Below are 24,796 nucleotides of genomic sequence, written 5' to 3' on the forward strand. Positions count from 1 at the left end.
AAGTGATTTCGAGGGTATGGTCATCTTGTCTGAGATCTCGCAAGGAAGAAGAACGAGTCCATGAAGAAGACAAATGGACGAAGTCGAACGAATCCTCACAACTCCAGAATGAAACCAAAGCTAACGAGAGAAGCAACCCGGAAAGAAGCAAGCAACATAGTAAACAACCATCACATAAACATAGCATGATGCACAATCAAGTATGATACAAGTCCGGTTTAAAGAGGCATAGCATGGCAAAGAGCACAAACAATACTACAAATTAAGTGGAGATCAATATGCAACGAGTTGCATATTAATGAAACACCAAATCAATTATTTAGTTCTCTCTCGTTTATGTACCCAACAATATTAATTTTATTAAACATGGCAATATGGTGAAGCATGAGTAGAATACATAGTTAGGCATTTTAAGTGAGGCCAGAAACAACAACAACAATTCCGGTAAATCCCCATATGCATTAGTAATTTAAGCAAACAACAATTGAAACATTCTTGATGTTGTTATCATGATGGAGATGACCTTGCAAGTTTTATGCAATATTTATGAAAATTTTGACTTGAGCATAATAAGAAGCATTTGTCACCATGGTGGAAAGAAAGGGTGCCACGGCGATGAATCCAAAAATGATGCCACGTCACCATATCGGTTCCGGTAGCTCATGGAGATACCGGTTTAAAAGGAAAAGTGACGGGAGCGTGTCATGCAAGGATGGCGGGGTGCTCCCGGATACCGGGTTCCCACATGGTGGTGACAAGGCAAAAGAGGGGCAACGACTAATGTTCGCGGGCAGATACAACATCCAAACAGGCATCTCATACAACACATGCATTCATTCTCAGACGGTCGTTCTCGGCGGTTATACCTTCGAAGCGTGCGTTTCGAAGCAGATCGGTTCGTAGAAGAAGTAGTCGTTCATGGGTCGTCGAGGGAAGTAGTGGTTCATGTTCGGTAGATGTTCGGGCGGCGGTAGTGGTACACGTTTCGAAGGTGAACTTGACAAACTTGAATCCCTTCGGGGTTGTCGTGGTACTTGGGGTCTTCGGACCCACCGGTCTCATTCTTGCGACATAGTTGAACTTGAAGTTTTTGGTTCATGGGTCTTCGGCAACGGTACTCGTTCCAGGCATCGGGCGTCGAGGTACTTGGCAACAACTGGGGTTTTTGACGATCAGGCGAGACGACATGGTCCAGGGCAGTCTTGATCTTAATGGTCTCGATATCCAAAGTGGCACAAGGAGAGATGCACGGTCGTGGTCATCTTCGGACCTAGGGCTCCATGATGGCGTCGTGATGGTCTTGTAGCAGTAGCCAGGGCGTCGGGGAGGAGATGGTCGTGGCGAGGCGATCAGGGGCATGACGAAGTGGTCCTGGTCGCGATAAGAGAGGCAGCGGGGTGAGGCCCTTGCCAGACGGAGCTGGAGCAAGAGAAGGGGTCAACGCCCGGTGACGAGGTGCCACGGCGGGAGCTTCGAGCTCGGCTGGCTGAGACCATGGAGGACGGCGGCACGGAGGCGGGGCACTCGAGGGCGCGGCGCGGAGACGGCTTGCGTGAAGGGAGAGGGACGGGGAGGCATGGGCGAGGAGGTGGACGCCGGCAGCGGCTGCTCCATGGCAGGAGGCCATGGCGAGCAGGAGGTGGCCATGGACGGCGACACATCACAGCGGCAAGCTCGCGGCAGGCTTCCTGCTGGACGCGGATGATGGCAGATGCGGGGGACGGTGCCATGGAAGGTGGCTGGAGGAGGCACGGTCAGGGACTAGCGTTGCAGAGGGAGGCGCGTGAGATCGAGAGGGAGAGATGGAGATGAGTGAATGAGGGAGAGAAGGATGGGGATCGAGCGAAGGAGCTCCTCTCCCTCTGCTCGATGAATGCTCTAGGGTTAGACGGGGGAGTGGGCCTTGGGAGGCCGGCCCAGTAGAGGGAGAGATGCGCCTAGGGAGCCTGGCGGCTGGTTGGGCTGTGGGGAAAGGATGGACCTGGACTCTCTTCGCCCTCTCTCTCCTTAAAACCTATTTCTTTAACAGAAAAGAAATTAAAGAGAGGAAAAGAAAAGGAGGGTTAGGGAAGGATTTTGCGCATGGGGCTAATTTTCCCGAACTCACAAAAATATGCTCGTTCTGAGAAAAATAGAAAAATCCAGATCGAACAAAAATAATTCAAACTCATTTGAATTTAATTCAAATGGATTTGAACTGGGACGAGGTTTTTGGAGTGTCCAAAAATGTTGAGAATTTTTGGTGGAGCTCCAGAAAATGAAGAAAGGATATATGGCAAAGTTAGAGGCCAAGAGTTGTGATAACAAAGGCATTAGGATTTTGCAAGTGTGTTATGGTGAATTCCAAAATAAAGCAATATTTATTATAGCTCCCTAATACTGGGATATATGTTGTAAAGAGAATCACCACGTGCATTCCCTCGGTTTAAATGGACCGAAGATCCATGCAATTTATTTAAGAGAGTTTTAGTTAGCCTTGAGAAAAAGATGGCATGATGACATGATGCAATGCAAAATATGAAAAGAGGAATGCAACAAGCAAAACAAAACACATGACAAAACTCGGAAACCCTGGAAGGCATCTGAAGCTCCGGTCTTGGGGCGTTACACACTAAGTGTTAATGCTTTAGTATGGTACTCTATTAAAAAGAGGCCTTAATATCCCTTAGTTTCCAATAGAACCCCCCTGCCACGGGAGGGTAGGACAAAAGATGTCATGCATGTTCTTTTCCATAAGCATGTATGACTATATTCGGACTACATGCCTGCATTACATTGATGAACTGGAGCTAGTTCTGTATCACCCTATGTTATAACTGTTGCATGAGGAATCGCGTCCGACATAATTATCCATCATTGATCCATTGCCTACGAGCTTTTCACATATTGATCTTTGCTTAGTTACTTTTCTATTGCCACTGTTAGAATTGCTACAAAAACTACTACTGTTACTTTTGCCACTGTTACCGTTACTTCCATACTACTTTGCTACTAAATACTTTGCTGCAGATATTAAGTATTTCAGGTGCTATTGAATTGATAAATCCACTGTTAATACTTGATAATATTCTTTGGCTCCCCTTGTGTCGAACCAATAAATTTGGGTTGAATACTCTACCCTAGAAAACTATTGTGATCCCCTTACTTGTGGGTTATCAAGACTATTTTCTGGCGTCGTTGCCGGGGAGCATAGCTTTATTCTTTGAGTCACTTGGGATTTATATCTGTTGATCACTATGAGGAACTTAAAAGATGAAAGAACCAAGATTTTCCCTCAACTATGAGGGGAGGTAAGGAACTGCCATCTAGCTCTGCACTTGATTCACCTTTTGTTTTGAGTAAACTTGCGACACCTATTGCTGCTATTGATTCTGATATGTCGCATGTTATTGATGATGCCACTTCTGCTATGCATTATGCTTATGATGAAACAACTTCTATGCTTGATAATACTATGCCATTAGGTGGATTTCTTGATGACCAACTTGCTAGGGTTAGAGAAAATGAAATTATTGAAACTGATAATACTGATGAAAGTGATGATGAAGATTCTCCCCCTAGATATGAATCGCCTGATGTGCCTGAGGGTTATATTATGGATGAAGAAAATGATAGAGATCTTTTAGCTTGCAAAGATAGATATGATCTTAAGAAACTGTTAGCTAAGCTGAAAGAAAAGTCTTTGAATGCTAGAATGAAATATGACCCTGCTTTTGCTACTTCACCTATCTGTATTTCTCATAAGGATTATGATTTCTCTGTCGATCCTGAGTTAATTACTTTGGTTGAATCTGATCCTTTTTATGGCTATGAATCTGAAACTGTTGTGGCACATCTTACTAAATTGAATGATATAGCCACCCTATTCACTCATGAGGAAAAAATTCGTTACTACTATATCCTTAAGTTGTTTCCGTTCTCATTAAAGGGTGATGCTAAAACATGGTTTAATTCTCTTGCTCCTGGTTGTGTGCGTAGTCCCTAGGATATGATTTATTACTTCTCTGCTAAATATTTCCCCACTCATAAGAAACAAGTTGCCTTAAGGGAAATATATAATTTTGTGCAAATTGAAGAAGAGAGTCTCCCGCAAGCTTGGGGGAGGCTTCTCTGATTACTTAATGCTTTGCTTGATCATCCTCTCAAGAAAAATTAAGTACTTGATATCTTTTATAATGGACTAACCGATGCTTCCACAGACCACCTAGATAGTTGTGTTGGTTGTGTTTTCATGAAAGAACTGTTGAGCAAGCTGAATTGCTATTGAATAATATGTTGACTAATGATAATGATTGGATACTTCCTGAACCAAGTCCTAAGCCAACTCCGAAGTCTATTTCTCAGTCCTGAAGATATGCAAGAGGCAAGGAAATCTATGAAAGAAAAAGGTTTTAAAGCTGAAGATGTTAAGAATTTACCACCTATTGAAGAAATACATGGTCTTAATAACCCAACACATGTAGTAAAGGTAAATTCTCTCTATATATTTTATGAAGGTGATATTCCTCGTAATAAGTCTGCTAGCAAATGCTTGGATGAGTTTGATGATTTCATTGTTAAACAAGAAAACTTCAATGCTTATGTTGGTTGACAATTGAAACGTAATGCTTATATGATTGAACACTTGAGTGATCATATGTCTAGAGTTAAAGGTGACCTTAAAATTATCAGTAAACATGCTTCCATGGTTACCACTCAAGTAGAACAAGTTCTTAAAGCACAAGATGATTTGCTCAATGAATTGAATAATAAGAAAAGTGATAATGTTGTTAGAGTTATGACTAGAGGGGATAAAACGACTCATGAACCTTTGTATCCCGAGGGCCACCCTAAGAGAGTTGAGCAAGATTCTCAGAGAACTAATGTTGATGCACCTAGTCCTTCTAAGAAGAAGAAAAAGAAAAATGATAGGACTTTGCATGCTTCTAGTGAACCTGTTGTTGACACACCTGAGAATCCCAATGATATTTCTATTTTTGATGCTGAAACACAATCTGGTAATGAACATGAACCTATTGATAATATTAATGATGATGTTCATGTTGATGCTCAAACTAGCAATAACAATGACGTAGAGATTGAACCTGATGTTGATCTTGATAACCCACAATCAAAGAATCAACGTTATGATAAGAGAGACTTCGTTGCTAGGAAGCATGGTAAAGAAAGAGAACCATGGGTTCAGAAACCCATGCCTTTTCCTCCTAAACCATCCAAGAAAAAAAGATGATGAGGATTTTGAGCGCTTTGCTGAAATGATTAGACCTATCTTTTTGCGCATGCGTTTGGCTGATATGCATAAAATGAATCCTTATGCTAAGTATATGAAATATATTGTTACAAATAAAATAAAGATACGAGAAGCTGAAATTTCCACCATGCTTGCTAATTATACTTTAAAGTTGGAATACCTAAGAAACTAGGAGATCCTAGAATACCAACTATACCATGCTCCATTAAAAGAAACTATGTTAAAACTGCTTTATGTGATCTTGGAGCCAGTGTTAGTGTTATGCCTTTCTATTTATATCGTAGACTTGATTTTAATAAGTTGACACCTACTGAAATATCTTTGCAAATGGCCGATAAATCAACTGCTATACCTATCAGTATTTGTGAGGATGTGCCTGTTGTAGTTGCAAACATTACTATTTTAATGGACTTTGTTATTCTTGATATCCCCGAGGACGATAGTATGTCGATTATCCTTGGTAGACCCTTTTTGAATACTGCAGGGGCTTTTATTGATTGCAACAAAGGCAATGCCACTTTTCATGTTAATGGTAATGAGCATATGGTACACTTTCCGAGGAAACAACCTCAAGTCCATAGTATCAATTCTATTGGAAAAATTGCAACAATCACTAATGGAGGTTTTGGATTCCCTCTTCCTACTGTCAAGAAGAAATATGATATTCTTATTGTTGGGGACATGCATATCCCTGTTGAGGTAACCTAGTGTTATTAGAAAATTCTCCGGTTTCATGTTATTCAGAAAGAGTTTGTTAACAAGACTTGATCAACCTTGGTAGTGGATTCCTTTTGATGAGCATGAGATGGATGAAGTTAGAAAGCACAACCCTCTATACCCTCCTTTTACTTTCTATTATTTAGATTAAATAAAAAAATAGTATTTTCTATTTGTTTTCTAAATTATCCTTGCAATAAAAATACCCCGAAAATAAAAGTTGTCCAAATGTCCTAAAATTGTATATGATTTTTTGTAGAGTATTTTAGAATTGTTGGCACTAAGAACACACCAGGCGGCTCCACCACTTGGCCATGAGAGTGCAGGGCACCACCCTGGGGCGCGCCCCCTGCCTTGTGGACCCCACGTGGACGCCCTCCACTTATTCCAGCACCCACACACTTCGTCTTCCTCCAAAAAAATCATCTCGTAGCTCAAACCCGTGTTCTAGCTCATCTTGCTGCCATTTTCGATCTCCTTTCTCAAAGCTCCATTCACAAAACTACTTTGGGGGATTGTTCTTCGGTATGTGACTCCTCCAATGGTCAAATTAGTTTTTGTTCTAGTGCTTTATTTATTGCAAATTTTTGCTGCTTAGGTGACCCTGTTCTTGAGCTTGCCTGTCAAATTTATGTGGTCAAAAGTAGTTTTAATGCATGATATAGCCTCTAGGCACTTGTGGGAGTAGTTTCTATCAATCTTGTTCAGTTTGGTTCACTTTTATTTTGAGTCACTAAAAATTTCAGAAATTTTTAGAGGGAGAAAATGTTTAAGAGATTGTTGAGAGGCTCTTCGAGCTGTAGCTCGAAGGATAAGCATAATGAGGAGAATAAAAATCCCAAATATAATCTTCCTCACACTATGGATGTTCGCCCGTGTGAATGGCCTTGTGATGAGTTCTTAAGAACCGCCGAAATTTATGATGATTTCTATTACTTGGCTGAGAATGCAGGCCTCACCGACTTCCTCCACGACCAGCGTGAACAATATCTCCTACTCACTAATATTTTCATGCAAATTTTTTATTTCCATGCTCAGAAATCGCCACCTTCAGTGGAGTATCACTTATATGATGAGGTTAAGGAGATGTCACTCCATGATTTTTGTTGAGTCTGCAAGATACCCTTTGAGGGCAGCATCGAGGAACCACAGCGTAGTGATGTGGATGGGTTTATTGATAGAATTGCTGTAGGAGAAACTAGGAACATTTCCGATGCAAGAATTACCAGTATACATTTTCCTGTTCTATGTTACTTTGCGGTATTGGCTAGTAGATGCTTAATTGGTCACGGGAACATTGGAAATCTTAGTGCTCCTGATATTGTCATATTGCGCCATGCTTTGTTTCGTGATACCACTTTCAGTTTAGGTGCTATTCTTGCTAAATGATTGAATCTGAACCGTACAAAGGGCCCCATTTTGGAAGCATCTTTGCTTCATGCCTTCCTGAACATTTTGGGATACCTATTAGGCATTATGAGAAAGAGGAAAATTTGCTGCCCCCTGTTTTTCCTAGATTATAAGAGTATGGTAGCACATGATTTTATTGTTAAAGATAAGAAGAAGAGGCTTAAGTATAATTTGATATTTGATAAAACTCACTATGAGATTATTACCTTGCCTGCACCCTCTTTGGTTAACATACTTTCATGCACGTACCTCTTCTTACCAGAGGCCATTTATGCATACTGGAGGTTGACACAAGTCCCAGAGCCTGAGCCTGATCCACCACTTGATCTGTATCGTTAGTCTGTTTATCAGTGGGATTCGGAGGAGATCGTCAACCAGTGGCATCCTGAGGACCCTCCTCAGTACACCGGAGGGAGTAGCTTCGATCCGTGGGCATAGACCAACTTAGGCTAAAAGCCTAAGCTTGGGGGAGTACGTATTTCTCACCGACATTACATTCATGTTCACACGCTCATTCTAGTTGTCGGTGCTCATACTTTTTCATTGTACTATCCATGCTAGTTTATTTTCTTTTCTAAGCCCTCGTCTTGTGTGTTTGAAAAACCTTAAGAAAAACCAAAAAAATAGTTGTAGCTTTTATCTAGTTTACTCTGCATGCATGTAGTAGTAATTAAAAGAAAACCCAAAAAGATTTCTCATCCTTCTTTTTCTTGTTGGGAGCTTTCCCGTGTAAATAGTTTTGTTTCTTTTCTTGCTCTTTGGGGTCGAGAGGATAAGACCATGATGAAAATGTTGAGTGGCTCTCATATGCATTATTGTTGATTTAACTAAGAGCCCATGTTACCTTGTCTTCTCCCTTGTATTAAATGCTTGCAGATTCTAGCTTAGTCCAATACACATGCACTATTATTATTATCCACATTGTTCGGTTGTGCAAGTGAAAGGAAATAATAACGATATATGATGGACTGATTGAGATGAGAGAAGTTGGTATGAACTCGACCTATCTTGTTTTTGTAAATATGATTAGTTCATCGTTCCTGATTTAGCCTATTATGAACGAAACATGTTTGCAACGACAATTAGAGATTATAGTTGCCCATGCCATGCTTATTTAGCTAGGAGTTTATAATGGTTTACCTTGCTTGCCAACATGCTATTAAAATGGTTGTGATGTGGTATGATAGGGTGGTATCCTCCTTTGAATGATTCGAGTGGATTGACTTGGCACATGTTCACGCATGTAGTTGAAACAAAATCAACATAGCCTCCACGATACTTATGTTCATGGTGATTTATATCCTACTCATGCTTGCACTCATTGTTGATTAATCTTAATGCATGTTCATGACAGTTGCCGCTCTCTAGTTGGTCAGTTCCCTGTCTCTTTCTAGCCTTCACTTGTACTAAGCGGGAATACTGCTTGTGCATCCACTTCTATAAACCCCAAAAGTTATTCCATATGAGTCCAACATACCTTCCTATATGCGGTATCTACCTGCCATTCCAAGTAAATTTGTATGTGCCAAACTCTAAACCTTCAAATGAAATTCTGTTTTGTATGCTCGAATAGCTCATGTATCAACTAGGGCTGACTATATCTTCCATGCTAGGTGCGTTATTCTCAAGATGAATGGACTCCGCTCATCATTCATGAGAAAATGGCTGGTAACCGGGATGCCCAGTCCCATGCTCAAATCAAAATAATTACAAACAAAACTCCCCCAGGATTGTTGTTAGTTGGAGGCACCCGTTGTTTCGGACAAGCCATGGATTGATTTTTGTTAGTGGTTGGGGAGAATAAACTTCACCATTCTGTTTGGGAACTACCTATAATGTGTGTAGCATGGAAGATATTGAGATCTCTTGGTTGTTATGTTGACAATGAAAGTATACCACTCAAAATATTATTTATCTCTGTTTCAAAACTTGAGCTCTGGCACCTCTGCAAATCCCTGCTTCGCTCTGTGATGGGTCTATCTATTTACTTTTATCTTGAGTCATCATCCTCTTATTAAAAAGCACTAGTTGGAGAGCACCGCTGTCATTTGCATGCATTGCTATTAATTTACATTGAGTATGGTTGTGACTGGATCTCTTTTACCATGAATTACAATGTCTAGTCAGTCCTTGATCTTCAGGGGTGCTCTGCATTTATGTTATGCAGTCTCAGAAAGGGCTAGCGAGATACCATCTTGTTATATCATATTATGATTGTTTTGAGAAAGTGTTGTCATCCGAGATTTATTATTATTGCTCGCTAGTTGATTATACCATTGATATGAGGAAACATGAGCCCTAAATGTTATTGTGAATATGGTTAGTTCATAATCTTTGCTGAAAACATCAATGTTGGCTTTACATATTTGCAACAACAATAGCAAACAAAGTTTGTAAAATTTTTTCTTTATCACTTTCATTTTGTCAACTGAATTTCTTGAGGACAAGCAAAGGTTTAAGCTTGGGGGAGTGGATACGTCTCCAACCTATCTACTTTTCCAAACACTTTTGCCCTTGTTTTGGACTCTAACTTACATGATTTGAATGGAACTAACCCGGACTGACGTTGTTTTCTGCATAATTGCCATGGTATTATTTTTGTGCAGAAATAAAAGTTCTCGGAATGACCTAAAAATTCACGGAGACATGTTTTGGAATATATAAAAAATACCGGCAAAAGAATCAACGTAAGGGGGGCCACACCCTGTGCACGAGGGTGCAGGGCGCGCCCCCCGCCTCGTGGGCCTCCTGAGGCTCCACTGACGTCAACTCCAACTCTCACTACTAGGAAAAGGCCTACTAATGGCGCACTGGTTTTGCCTACTAATGGCGGATTACCAGTGCGCCATTAGTAGCATGCCACTAGTATATCTTACTAATGGCGCACCTGTGCGCCATTAGTATCTGGTATACTAATGGCGCACCCACTAGTGCGCCGTTAGTATGTAACAGCATGCGCCATTAGTGTGCCTCCCGGGGGGCCATACGTAAGCATGGCTTTGTCATACTAATGGCGCATTCTCTGTTGATGCGCCATTAGTATCCTTTGGCATACTAATGGCGCACCTGGTGGTGATACGCCATTAGTATGAATATTTGGTTTTTTTCCTTTTCTGATTTTTGCGCAGGTTACAAAATATATTATTAGATAGAATATAAAATATATTATTAGACAGAATATAGACAGCAGCACACAGCAACATCAGATTCATCGAATACAATAGAAGATTAGTCTCCGAATACTATTCATCATATTAGTCTCCGAATTCAAAAGACCGAACAAAGATAAAACATTACAAGTCTCAAGACCGCGAGTATCGAGTTTGTCTTCACATTACAAGTCGATATCGATCATCTAAACTACCATCACATAGAGGAGAGCTGTGGTCATCACGATGAGCATCATCGCAATCAAAATGGTCTTCATCCGGTTCCTCCTTGTCCCATATAGGCTCCGCCACTCTGTAACCGCCGGGACCGAGTTTGTGTTCGCCTAAGTTCAACTCCCGCATTTCTTTCCCCCACTGACTTGATTCAGAGGTTGCACTGCTCTCGCACTTGATCTTGAACTCCTTGTACTCATCTTCGCTCATCAAAGGATATTTCACCTTGATCTTCTCATAACTATCACCTTTATCAATCATTCTCTTCACCGCGCTTTTCCAAGAAGACAGGGCCGTGCTCTTCTTCGTGAGGGCGGCACTGTTCACTTTATTCGCTGAGAGGCGTGTGTTTTCAAATTCGGCAGGGAACTTGTATCGTTCGTGCAGCTTCGTGAAGAGGAGGTTGCGCAAATTCCCTCGGTCCTTATGCCTAAGGTTCTCTGTGTTGATTGAGATGGTGCTTCGAAGAATGCACCCGAGCTAAAGCGAGTACCCCTTGACTATATGTTTGGGCTCCGTTGGATTCTCGTCGGAGTCCACTTGAGTGAATTCCTCCTTGAGGGTGCGGAGCGCATTCGGGTGCCGGTCCTTCCTTTGCTTCTTCGGTTGGCTGCCATCTGTGTGTGCGCCGCCATCATCAGTGGTGGCATCCTCGGTGGCACCATCAGTGGTGTCATCCTCGATGCCACTAGGGGTTGTGTAATCAGGATTGGTGTCTTCCGCGGCGTCCTCATAGCGGTGAGGTTGTTCCTCCAACTCTTGGGACAGCTCCCAGAATTGCTTGCCGCCCGAACCACCGGCCTCATCGTTGTGGGCCATGTTTCGCTCTAAATAGGAAAAAAGTTTGGTCAAAAAGTTGGTTATTGTCAAGGAACAAGATCATGGTCTCATCATTTAGGGTTTGTCGACACCGAGGCACCCTAAAAGCCTAAGATTTCATCATTTAGGGTTTGTCGACGCCGAGGCACCCTAAAAGCCTAAGTGTACATCATTTAGGTTCTCATCCACACCGAGGCATCCGGGGCAGCCAAGTTAAGTTTTCATCATTTAGGGTTTATCGATGCCGAGGCACCCTAGGTTGGGCCTAATCACTAGGCACTAATCACTTGGCTCTATTGCCACCTATGTTGGGTTTATCATCTAGGGTTTATCGATGCTAAGGAGAATTCTAAGTTGGGCCTAATCACTTGGCTCTATTGCCACCTATGGTTTAATGCAGGAAGAATAAAGGGGCAGTTGATCCTACTTAATTAATTACTAAGATACCCCGGCCCATGCATTATCGCAAGTACCCCATATGTCCTATTTTTAGCAAAGTCATGCTAAAATTCATGGAAAATTTCAGCATGACCTTTGCTGAAAATAGGACATATGGAGTACCCAAATTTGCCGGAACCGAAGTTAATCGACATTCCGGCAAACTCAAGGGCCTCTCGGGGTACCTGCAAATTCATCATGACACGATGTTCGGAGACAAAACCCAGCAAACTAGCACCACAATGTGCCTCTACTTTCATATGGATGAAAAGGCCACGGACCATATGGTCCTCTGCTTTCATATGGAGAAAAATCAGCTCAACTTATGTGAGCTTCCATTCCAGATCTAATAGCAGCAAGTTGTTCACTTGTAGCTCAACTTATGTGAGCTGCCTTCAAGAAAAGAAATCTTCAGTGGCACATCTGCTCTCTGAATACATTGGCAAGAAACAAAACAACACCAAGTACCATCCATCTGCTATGGCCGTATCATGCAGTTTAACTAAGCACTAACAGGTAATTATATAACAGAAAACTTGGCGCGTACGTGTCACTTAGCTTGGGCAAGCAACATACCTCGTCCTCTTGGTTAGTCCAAACAAGTTGTATGCTGAGCCTCAACTCACCACCTGCACATTTTACAGCACCCATGAAATGAAAAACTAAACATAATTGTCAACCAACAAAACCAAAACACAAACAGGACTTCAAATTTTCACGATCAGGAAGAAAAACAAGGTTTTCAACTACTATATTCAGTTTCATGGCATCAGTTGAACAGTTGAAAAAGAACAAGCTTCATTTAAATATCTTGCTGCTAACAAACATAACTAATGTCAGTACTCAAAAAATAGAGTGACCACACAGGGAACAAACAAACTATTCACTTTTTATTTCTTCGGAATTGGACCAGACAGAGAACAACTCCTTGGAAGCAAACTTATATGAAAAGGTTCAGCAACTTGAAACATAACTCTTATATGAAAATCTTCTGTATGATCAAGTAAGCAGAGCACATGTATATACCTGTATCACTGTCTTGGAGCCAACAAACGCCTCAATTTTTCTCCAACCGTGATCGAACTTGATCGCCTATGCTTCTTCTTTCACTCTCCTGCATAAAGTTATCGTTACTACCTGGGAGGGATTATATGCTTGTTTACCACTACTAATACCATTTTTTAATATAATCTTCATTCTCCTGCTATTTCTTTTCTTACAAGTGTTGATGCCATAGTGTCTCAGGTTCTTCCTAGTTAAAACATGTGATTTTGAGAAGGAATTTGCCCAATTTTCGCAGGGAGACAAAACTTAGCTAAAAATTTGATATAACAAGTAGTCCATGAAATTATATTTCCTCTAGGCAAAGTAGAAGATATTATTTTGTTTTTCCTCTAAGGTAAAGGAAATAGCCATCACTTTGAAGTGTCTAATATATGAAATAATGCATGAGTTAGAAAGATATGTGCAAGTGTCTGAAGGCATCCTGTGAAGCAGAGCTTCCAAATTGATCTTCTTGAAACATTGTTACTAAGTAAGGCTTAATTTCATATTTCTGCAAACTAAGGTAAACCAATTATTACATGCATAAATTTCTCATTTGGAGAAGCCAAGTATCAAAGGTTTCGAACCATGAGAATTTATTGCATTTTTCAGTGACAACATGGCTAGGAAAAAAAGACTCTGATACAGAGACTAATGACGCGATGCCCCCCTCCCTTAGAGGCATTATCACAAACACCTATCAAGCACAATCCTTTCACATGTAAACTTGAGCATGCTCTGGAAAAATCACGCAGCAAGCAAAAAATTGAACAGAGGATGCAAGAGGAAGGAGGGAGGGGGGATGAGGGAAGAGGGAGGAAGGACGAAGAAGTGGTGGCTACCTGCCTACGGACTGGTCGCCGGCGTAGCTCCGGGCGGCAGCGTTGCTGGGCAGGAGCGCCTGCTCCACGGAGGGGGGCGCCGCTGGTGGGAGCGGCTGCTTGATGGGGGGAGGCGCTGCTGGGGTCCTGTACCAGAGGCGGGGCAGCGGAGGGTTCGGCCGGCTGGGCGCGCCGTGGCGGCGGGTCGGCAGCGGTGGCGGCGGCTAGGAACCCTAGCTGTCACGCTCGGGAGGGAGGTTGACGCAGGCGGGGCCGCGGGGGGAGGGGGACGGCGAGGGCGCGGGCGCGGGCAGAGGGGGACGGTGAGGGAGGTGGTTGGGTGCGGCGGGGGAAGCGAGCACGGCCGGGGACGGCGAGCACGGGGGAAGTGGTGGGCGGTGGTGCTCAGGCGCGGGTGAGACGAGGAAGGGGAGGGATTAGAGAGAAATGGAGATTGGGTATTTTAGTGTGGGGGGAGGCTTAGCAATGGCGCACCACCCAGGTGTGCACCATAAGTACATCCATAGCAATGGCGCACCACCAAGGGGTGCGCCATAAGTAATTTAATCTAGCCCGACTTGTCAGGTTATATACAACCTAACCCTATCTACAACAGACCCCGCCCACTAGCCCGACTGGTCAATACGCAGCACACACACCAGGAGGTCCTGGGTTTGATTCCTAGGTTCCCCAATATTTTTTTATGCATTTTAAATTCTGTTTGATATTTATTTGTGTTTAAATATGTTCAAACTTGTTTAAATCATAACAGTAATATTTTTTTATAAAAACAGTAATAACCCCCCCCCCAGGGGTGCAGGGGCCGGGTGCTCGTCGGCGGCGGTGGAGCGGGGGAGGGTTGCGGTGGGTCATCGGCGGCGGTGGAGCTAGCTAGCGGGGGAGGGTGCGGGTGGGATCGAGATCGAGATGGAGGGGGAATCGAGATCGAGATGGAAGGGGATCGAGATCAAGTGTCCTCATGAATTCAAAAAGTGCCCATGAAATTTAAAAATATTCATGATATCAAAAAGTGTCCATGAAATACAATCGAGAAATGAAGACTACGATTTAAATACAATCGATCTTAGCTAGCTATATGTTCACAATCTACTTGCCCTTCTTTTTCGCAAATGGAGTTCTTCTGTGGAACGGACGTCCTTTAGGTAGGGTGGTCCTGCTTCTTCTTGTGGTGTGTGCTGCTACTTCATCATCGTCATCATGTTCGATCTTCGGGTCGCCGTACTTGTCGAAGTCTTGCTCATTGGCTACTCCATCCATTCCGATGATCTTCCTTTTGCCTCTCCTCACGACAACATGACTGGGCCTTGACGGGTCGGTAATGAAGAAGCATTGGTCCACTTGGGAAGCCAGTACCCATGGCTCATTTTTCGCGGTGACGTTTGCGCCCGCAGTCTTGGATTTGGCTTCGGGTATAACCATGGTGGTGAAATACCGGTCTTCTTTTAGGACGCTCTTGGCCCATCTGACACGGAACATCGGGACCTTCTCTCCAGCGTAGCTCAGCTCCCAGATCTCCTCAATCCTTCCGTAGTATCTGTCCTTGTCGTTGCCGGTGTAGGATTCCATCGTTACCCCGGAGTTTTGATAACCATCGCTCTTCATGTCCTTGTCCTCGGTGTAGAATGTGTAGCCGTTGATATCGTACGCCTCATAGGTCATCATGTTGTGCTCGGCGCCCTGTGACAAGGCGAAAATGAGTTGTTCTTCCACGGAAGAATCCTCATGTAAAGGGTACGACAGAAGCTTCTGCTTGAACCAACGCGTGAAACATGAGTTGTGCTCTTTGAGTATATCTCCGTCCGTCCTCTGTTGGCCTCGGTCATTGTACGTCTTCTCAATAAAGATTTTGTGCTCTACCACCCAAGGATCGACCACGTCTATGTGTTGTAGCGCGACTAGGTTTGCTCTTTCAAAGTCGGTGAGTCGACCCTCGAAGTCGACATGCATTTCGCGGCGACCCTCACGGTGACCCCATCCAGCGAGCCTGCTGAGGTGCCTGTTGACGGGCAGACCAACGGGGTTCTCGATGCCTAGATAATTCGTGCAGTAGGAGATGCACTCTTCGGTCAGAGAGCCCCTGGCTATACTTCCCTCTGGACGTGACATGTTGCGAACGTATCCTTTGATGACACCATTCATCCTTTCGAACGGCATCATGCTGTGCAGGAACGTCGGCCCGAGTTGGATGATATCCTCCACGATATGGACCAGCAGATGCACCATAACGTCGAAGAATGCGGGCGAGAAGTACATCTCAAGCTCGCATAGTATCACCACGATCTCTTCCTGTAGCCTTCTGAGTTGCCTCACGCCAATCGACTTCCGAGAGATGACGTCGAAAAAGTTGCATAGGCCAAATAGTGTTTCACGGACGTGCGCGTCCATGATCCCACGGATTGCAACTGGAAGTATCTGCGTCATCAACACGTGACAGTCGTGAGACTTCATCCCGCTGAACTTCTGCTTCGCTGGGTCTAGGTATCTGCTTATCTTCCCTGCGTAACCGTAAGGAAGTTTTACTCCTAGGAGGCAGGTGAAAAACTGCTCGATCTCCTCCCGACTTAGAGTGAAGCACGCGGGAGGGTAGTCATTTCCGGTCTTCTTGGCCTTTTTGCCTTTGCGACGACTTTCTGTGTCCTGCTTCGCCTCATCATCATCATCATTAGCGTGAAGCTCCTACCTGATGCCCATTGATTTCAAGTCTGCCCTTTCTTTCGGCCCATCTTTGGTCCTCTCTGGCATGTTGAGCAGGGTACCAAGCAGATTCTCGCACACGTTCTTCGTGATATGCATGACATCAAGGCTGTGAGGCACACGGTGGATCTTCCAGTACGGGAAGTCCCAGAAAATAGACCTCGTTTTCCATACCTTCAGCAGCGTCTCTGGCACCTTTCGCTTCTTTCCCGGCTTCGGCGCCTTTTGCTTCTTTCCCAGCAGTGGGCAGTCTTTCCAATTTTTCAACAGCTCGTCTATTTCCTCGTCGCTCCTCGTACACGGGCGTTTTCGGGGTTCGGTTTCACCATCGAACAGATCCTTGCATTTCCTCCACGGGTCATCGTCGCGAAGCCACCTTCGATGTCCCATGAACACGGTTTTTGAAGACCCGGGATCTCTATCTAGTTGGCGATACGTTGTGTCATCCATGCACCTTACGCATCCAGAAAATCCGTGGACTACCTGCCCCGCGAGATATCCGTAACCGAGATAGTGGTGCAACGTCGTGAGCAGTGCGGCTCTCATAGGGAAATATTATTTCTCTGTGGTGTCCCACGTATTGGCTGGCGTTTTCCACAGCGTGTCTAGCTCCTCCTTCAGCAGCCCCAGATACATATTGATGTCGTTCCCTGGTTGTTTCGGCCCTTCAATTAGCATAATCATTTGAATGTACTTCCTCTTCATGCACAACCAGGGGGGAAGGTTGTACATCCACACAAACACAGGCCAGGTGCTATGTGTGCTTCTCTGGCTGCCAAACGGATTGACTCCATCGATGCTCGCGCCCAGCACGATGTTCCTTGGATCCTTCCCAAATTCTGGGTATTCGAAGTTCAATGCTTACCACTGGCTCGCACCCTTAGGGTGACTCAGCATCTTGTCTTTTTTATTTATCTCCGGATCATTTCCGTCATCTTCCCGCTTCTTCTCCTCCCTATCCGCGTGCCAACGCAGGAGCTTTGCCACCTTAGGGTCCGCGAAATACCGCTGCAGATGAGGAGTGATCGGAAAGTACCACACCGATTTTCGAGGAGCTTTCTTCCTCTTCTTGTATCGAGTGACGCTGCACACCGGACATATGGTAGACTCCGCGTGCTCGTCCCGATAAATGATACAATTGTTCATGCACACATGGTATTTCACGTGCGGTAAATCCAGAGGACACACGATTTTCTTCGCCTCCTCGAAACTGGTCGGGCACTTGTTCCCCTTGGGAAGACGTTCGTGCCAGAATGACATGTTCTCGTCGAAGCATGCGTCTATCATTTTGTGTTTTACCATCACCTCCAGAGCCATGAGCGTTACTTTCAGGCGGGTATCCTCAGGCCTGCATCCTTCATACAATGGAGTAACCGCGTCTATCTCCAGTTGATCCAGCTTGGCTTTCTCTCGGGCGACAGCTCTTGCGTTATCCGTCTGCTTGAGAAGCAGCTCTTGAATATGAGGGTCCTGCACCAAGCCTCCATCGTCGTCTGCTCCGGCATCTACATCTTCATGATCATGCCCTTCGTCTTGATCTTCCTCATCATCATGTACGACATCTTCTACATGATGACCGTGTACAGCATCACCGTCGTGATCATGTCCTGGAGATTCTTCGTCTTCTCGCCCGCCCTCGCCGCGGTGGTACTTGTCTTGTTGCCCTTCCTCATTTCTTGCCCGGCCCCGGCCATGGACGACTTCATAGTCATCTTCATCACCTTGCCACCGATAGCCATCCATGAAACAACGCAAGAGCAGGTGGTCCCGCACCTGCCCGAAATCCGGGTCCGCAATAAGGCTCTTCAGCTTGCATCTTCGACACAGACATCTTATCTCCATCTCGTTCTTTTTAAGCATCTCGGCCTTCGCGGAGCTCAAAAACCTATTCACGATGCCTTCAGTCATCGTGCGGACCATGGTCGCCTGCGGGGTAGAGCAAAACGATATTTTAGAACCAAGAAAAAATTTGGCATGACCTTCCCTAAAAATAGGACCAAAAAGAATGCATAGTGCCAAAATTCTCGCCGAAACAGAAATGAATCAAAACATTCCGGCAAAATATTGGCAACTATCGCATTTCAAATACTGGTACCTTCAAACACAAACATATATGCAACGCCACAAACACATGCAACACCACAAACATACATAGATCTAGCTAGGCCACAAAAAGTGCATGTGCATGTTGTTGGAGCGAGCTAGGGAGAAAAAAAGTAGATCTACATCATGAAGATAGCTTTCCCCTTACTTACCTATCAAAAAAAGGTAATTTCACCACTTAATTTTGATGAATCTATGGTGGAAATGAGGTGAGGAGGAGGAGGCAACCGAAAGCTTGGAGAAGGAGGTGGAGGGAATGAAGTGGGGAAAGTGAGTGGGTAGGTGTGGGGATGTCCAAAATATCTTGTTGGGGTCCCAGGTTACTAATGGCGCACCACAAGGAAATGCGCCATTAGTAACCCTGGTTACTAATTGCGCACCTGCAGGTGGTGCGCCATTCGAAGTTTTGCAAAAAAGCAAAAAATATAAATATATATACTAATGGCGCACCATGTAATAGTGCGCCATTACTAGTTTAAACTAGTAATGGCGCACTGTGAAACGGTGCGCCATTAGTAGTTTTGCAAAAAAAAGAATAAGAAAAAAATTACAGTAATGGCGCACTCTCTGCCTGGTGCGCCAATACTAGTTAGAACTAGTAATGGCGCATTGTCGACCTGATGCGCCATTAGTATGTATGGAAAAATGGAAAAAAAATTAATACTAGTGGTGCACCCTGTTTCTGGTGCACCATTAGTGTCTTCCACACTAATGGCGCATCACCAACAGGTGCGCCATTATTATATAGTAGTGGCGCACTACTTCCCTGGTGCACCATTAGTATCAATCCTATCTATAGCCCTTTACCTAGTAGTGTCTATATATTCACGTTCGGAGAGAAACAAATCAGAGAGAAGGATTCATCGCGTTTTATGATACGGAACCACCGCCAAGCCCTAATCTTCATCAGGAGGGCTGATCTGGAGTCCATCGGGGCTCCGGAGAGGGGAATCCATCGCCATCATCATCAACAACCTTCTTCCATCACCAATTTCATGATGCTCACTGCCGTGCGTGAGTAATTCTATCGTAGGCTTGCTGGATGGTGATGGGTTGTATGAGATTTACCATGTAATCGAGTTAGTTTTGTTAGGGTTTGATCCCTAGTATCCATTATGTTCTAAGATTGATGTTGCTATGACTTTGTTATGCTTAATGCTTGTCACTAGGGCCGGAGTGCCATGATTTCAGATCTGAACTTGTTATGTTTTCACGAATATATGTGAGTTCTCGGTCCTATCTTGCAAGTAAATAGTCACCTACTATGTGTTATGATCCGGTAACCCTGAAGTGACAAAAATTGGGACCACTCCCGGTGATGACCCTAGTTTGACGATTCCATGTATTCACTAAGTGTTAATGCTTTGGTCTGGTAATCTATTAAAAGGAGGCCTTAATATCCCTTAGTTTCCAATAGGACCCCGCTGCCACGGGAGGGTAGGACAAAAGATGTCATGCAAGTTCTTTTCCATAAGCATGTATGACTATATTCGGAATACATGCCTACATTACACTGATGAACTGGAGCTAGTTCTATGTCACCCTATGTTATAACTGTTGCATGAGGAATCACATCTGACATAATTATCCATCATTGATCCATTTCCTATGAGCTTTTCACATATTGATCTTTGCTTAGTCACTTTTCCATTGCCACTGTTACAATTGCTACGAAAACTACTACTGTTACTTTAGCCACTGTTACCTTTACTTCCATGCAACTTTGCTACTAAATACTTTGCTGCAGATATTAAGTCTTTCAGGTGCGGTTGAATTGACAACTCAACTGTTAATACTTGAGAATATTCTTTGGCTCCCCTTGTGTCGAATCAATAAATTTGGATTGAATACTCTACCCTCGAAAACTGTTGCGATCCCTTATACTTGTGGGTTATCACAGACACATCAGGACTTGGCGGCCTCCGCCAGACATTCATGGAGTTCCATCTCACCGTACCAGATGACTTGAGGAAGCGAGTAATACGTTCAACCTCACCCTAAATCGGTTGGCATGGCCTACTTTCCTGAACATATACTAAATATTGCTACATTTGGATAAAAGGTGCCACATGCACCATATACGTCAAAGGGGATTTATTCCCTCTTCTTTCTATATTAGGAAAATTAGTGATGTATCGTTCTTTCGATTACTCTCATATTTCAATGACATCATGTTTACCCTACCTGTTTAATTATAGATTTTTGTCCTTAGATTTCAACTGTTGTATAGTTCTTTCAATTTGGGCCCATATATGCATGTCACTATATTTTCTTTAACAATCCTACCATTTTCTGCAGTGCGTCCCTTGCTATGCAACAAAATCTGTAGTGCACAATATTTCCCTTTACATAAATCAAGACTGCTGGGATGTCATACTTGAACACAAACCATGGATTTACAATCATTGCTACTGTAAGACTTCATGAATGTGGTGACTCCTATTTTGGCACTGGCCTTTGAAAGAAATTTCTAAGTTTTATGCACTGAAAGCTGGCACTATAATTGCACTGCATATAAAAGAGCCTGGTCATGAGATATGTTCTAACTTCCCCGACAATATCATCTGTCCAAACTTTGTTCGAAGGAAGTTTTCTTTTCAAGTATCTGCATGTCGACTTACCCAGCAATATCAAATGAATTGTGTAGTAATTAAGCAACCAATTGTTATTCCATTTTCTTACTATATTCCTACCTAATAACTTCTAGTTACCAATACACTTTTCTATTGCCCTATTTTAACTAAATATTCCCTGTACTCCCACTTCTATCAAAAAACGACACTGACAAGGAGACTCCGGAGGTGGAGAGTGGGGCTACCAACAAGCGGAGGCGGGGCAAACAAGAACCACAAGCGAGTCGTGCATACCTAGACTTCATCATTAGCCTCCCCAATGATAGGTTGACAATCATCATCTCCCTCCTCCCAATCAAATATGGGGCACGGACAACCGTCCTTTCTCAGTGATGGCTCCCCCTATGGAACTCCACCCCTCTCGACCTCAACAACACCCACGAGCTCTGACATGGCTATCGCAAAAGCTTGGATGCATTCTCCAAGATCCTCAGCAGTCACCTTGGCCCAACTAGAGGCCTTAGAATGGGCAAGTTCCATTCCAACGGCAAGGACCGAGCCAAACTTGATGACTGGGTCCGATCCCCCACCCTAGATCAGCTCGAGGAGCTCACTTTTGATGATGTGCATATGCGCTCGCTGCCAACGTCTGCGCTTTGTGTCACTCCCACGATGCGCATCACCAAGTTCAAGAACTGCCATCCCCCCTTAATGACGCGCCCGCTCTTATTCTACCACGACTGAACCACCTCGAGCTCATCGTCGTCTGCCTCCCAAACGGTGACATGGAGCACCTGCTTCGTGGCTGTACTGCACTCAAGTACCTTCGTCTTCAGGAGATCAATGGGTTGAGTAGCTTCCACATCACCCCCATGACTCTCCAGACTATTTATGTGTGTTGCTGGTGCGGCAAGAAGACATCACAAGATGTGTACCACGGTATGGTCATTGAAGACACACCTGCACTTAAGAGATTAATTGTAGTCGATCAAAAAGGTCCAACAAGAATCAATGTCATTTCTGCGCTGAAATTGACAGTGGTGGGCTACACATCTGAGAAATACTCCGAACTTGTTATTGGATCCACACCCGTTCAGGTACAACAGCTGCCTTCTACCTCTCCTACAAATTAACATTATTTCTAATTTTGAAGATGTATGTTCGTTTGTCATCCAGAAAACGATTCTGACAAGCTTGACCCCAAAACTACCCACACTGAAGGTCTTGGAACTAGAATCTATCAGCCCCAACCTGGAGCAAGTTGTCAGTTTCCTGAGATGCTTTATGTGCCTGTAAAAGCTATATATCAAGGTGATATTCCTTTCTTGTTAAATGTTAACCATAAGGGAGCTCAACTTGTGACACCTTTTTCCAAGTTTACAATGACAATGTACTACGATTTCTGAAGGATTCTTTTGGAGGATTTCAGTACATACATGTCCCCCCATATTGGTTGCTTGATATATATGGTTACAATCCATAAGCATTTCTCCTTTGGATTCATCTGTACTAGTTTTCTTAGGGAACTTTTCATCCACTCCAACCTCTTGTGAAGAAGGATACATTTTTCTAGATTGTAATCAAATGCCCATGCTAATCATGTCACATCGAAGATGGCATGTTAGTGCATTTTACAAATCCTTCAAACCAAATAGGCATGTAGTAGTGTTCAAAACTGCATGTAGGCACTAACACATTTTCTTCTTTTGTAGATAAGATTAGGCCCAGTGGTGGATAATGTGATACACTATAACAATAATGTCGAATGCCTCGACCTACATCTTTCAGAAATTACTTTGAAATCCTACTGAGGGACCTTACCGGAGATTATATTTGCAGGTTCTTTGTTGTCAGAGCAAGGGTGTTGAAGGTAATTAGGTTTGCCCTACATTTATTTCCAAAAAATGAATGGTTTGTTGATCAGTGCTGGCGGCTGCAGCAGAATGGAATAGGCTCCGAAAATGCTGAATTTCATTTTGGAACTTCAGATGACAGAGTAATCGGAAGTCATCATGTCAACCCCATACATGACTTCTCAATGGCTGACCCCTTTGCAAAAATTATGAGGTTTCAAAACAAGACTTAGAAGTGGTAATATTAGTTTGAACCTTGTAATTTTTGAATTTGAGCCATATAACTCTGGAATTTGAACCTTGTAATATTTTGAGCTTTTGTGGTACAATCATTGAAATGGCATCGTATGAGACTCGTATATTGGTAGCACCATTTTTACCTTAATATGCAATGGTCTTAGATTTTATTAACCATTCTCGAATCTGTTTACCTTGTCGATCTCATAGCACATGATCAATATAGCTAACTCGACTACGATCTTCGACATTATTGCACACAGTTAGTTTCCTCAACCGTGTGCCCTGTAGATGCTACCTCTTGAGTTTGCATTGGTTTTTCCCTTGAAGAGGAGAGGGTGATGTAGCAAAGTATCAATCCCGTAGGAGACAACGCAACAAGACACTGAATACCTGCACAAACAAACACCAACTTGCACCCAACGCAACAAAGGGGTTGTTAATCCCTTCACGGTTATTTGCAAAGTGAGATATGATATAGATGGATAAACGATAAAGTAATACTTTTGGTATTTTTGGTTTATAGATCGAAAAGTAAAAGATTGCAAAGAAAGTAAATCAGAAAATAAAATTGTAGATAGGAAAATTATATGATAGAAAATAGACCCGGGGGCCACAGGTTTTACTAGAGGCTTCTCTCAAGGTAAAAAATATTATGGAGGGTGAACAAATTACTGTCGAGCAATTGATAGAAAAGTGCAAAGTTATGATGATATCTAAGACAATGATGATGAATATAGGCATCATGTCCGTGTCAAGTAGACTTAAATGATTTTGCATCTACTACTATTACTCCACACATCGACCGACTCCTTCCTGCATCTAGAGTATTAAGTTCATAAGAACAGAGTAACACATTAAGTAAGATGATATGATGTAGCGGAATTAACTCAAGCAATATGATGAAATCCCCATCTTGTTATGCTCGATGGCAATAATACAATACTTGTCATTCCCCTTCTGTCACTAGGATCGAGCACCGCAAGATTGAACCAAAGCTAATGTAACATCCCAATTTTCAATTTGGATGTTATACATAGGTCATCATATGCATATCATATTTTATTTGCATTGTTGGTTGAGATCCTAGAAATCTTAAGCAACTCAAGGACCCAAGGAGAGAGTTGGAGGATTTCACAAATTTTCATATTTGAATTTTCTCAAATTTGAAAAGAGGATCAATTGGATTTTTACATTTTTCTCTCCAATCATTTCCAATATTTAAATTAAAAGAGAGAAGATAATATGACTTCTTCAAAAGAAAAGGAATATTGGAGAAGAAAATTTAAAATAAAATTTATATCTTATTTGGATTTTATTAGCAATTTTATTTGAATTAAAAAATATATGCATTTTTTAAAATTGCATTTTAGGCCAGAAAAATGTTCACTTTGTTCTAAATAATAGGTTTAGACGGTGAAAATTGTTTTTG

This window comes from Triticum aestivum, chromosome 2A (assembly GCF_018294505.1).
Source record: "Triticum aestivum cultivar Chinese Spring chromosome 2A, IWGSC CS RefSeq v2.1, whole genome shotgun sequence".
NCBI classification, from domain to species: domain Eukaryota; kingdom Viridiplantae; phylum Streptophyta; class Magnoliopsida; order Poales; family Poaceae; genus Triticum; species Triticum aestivum.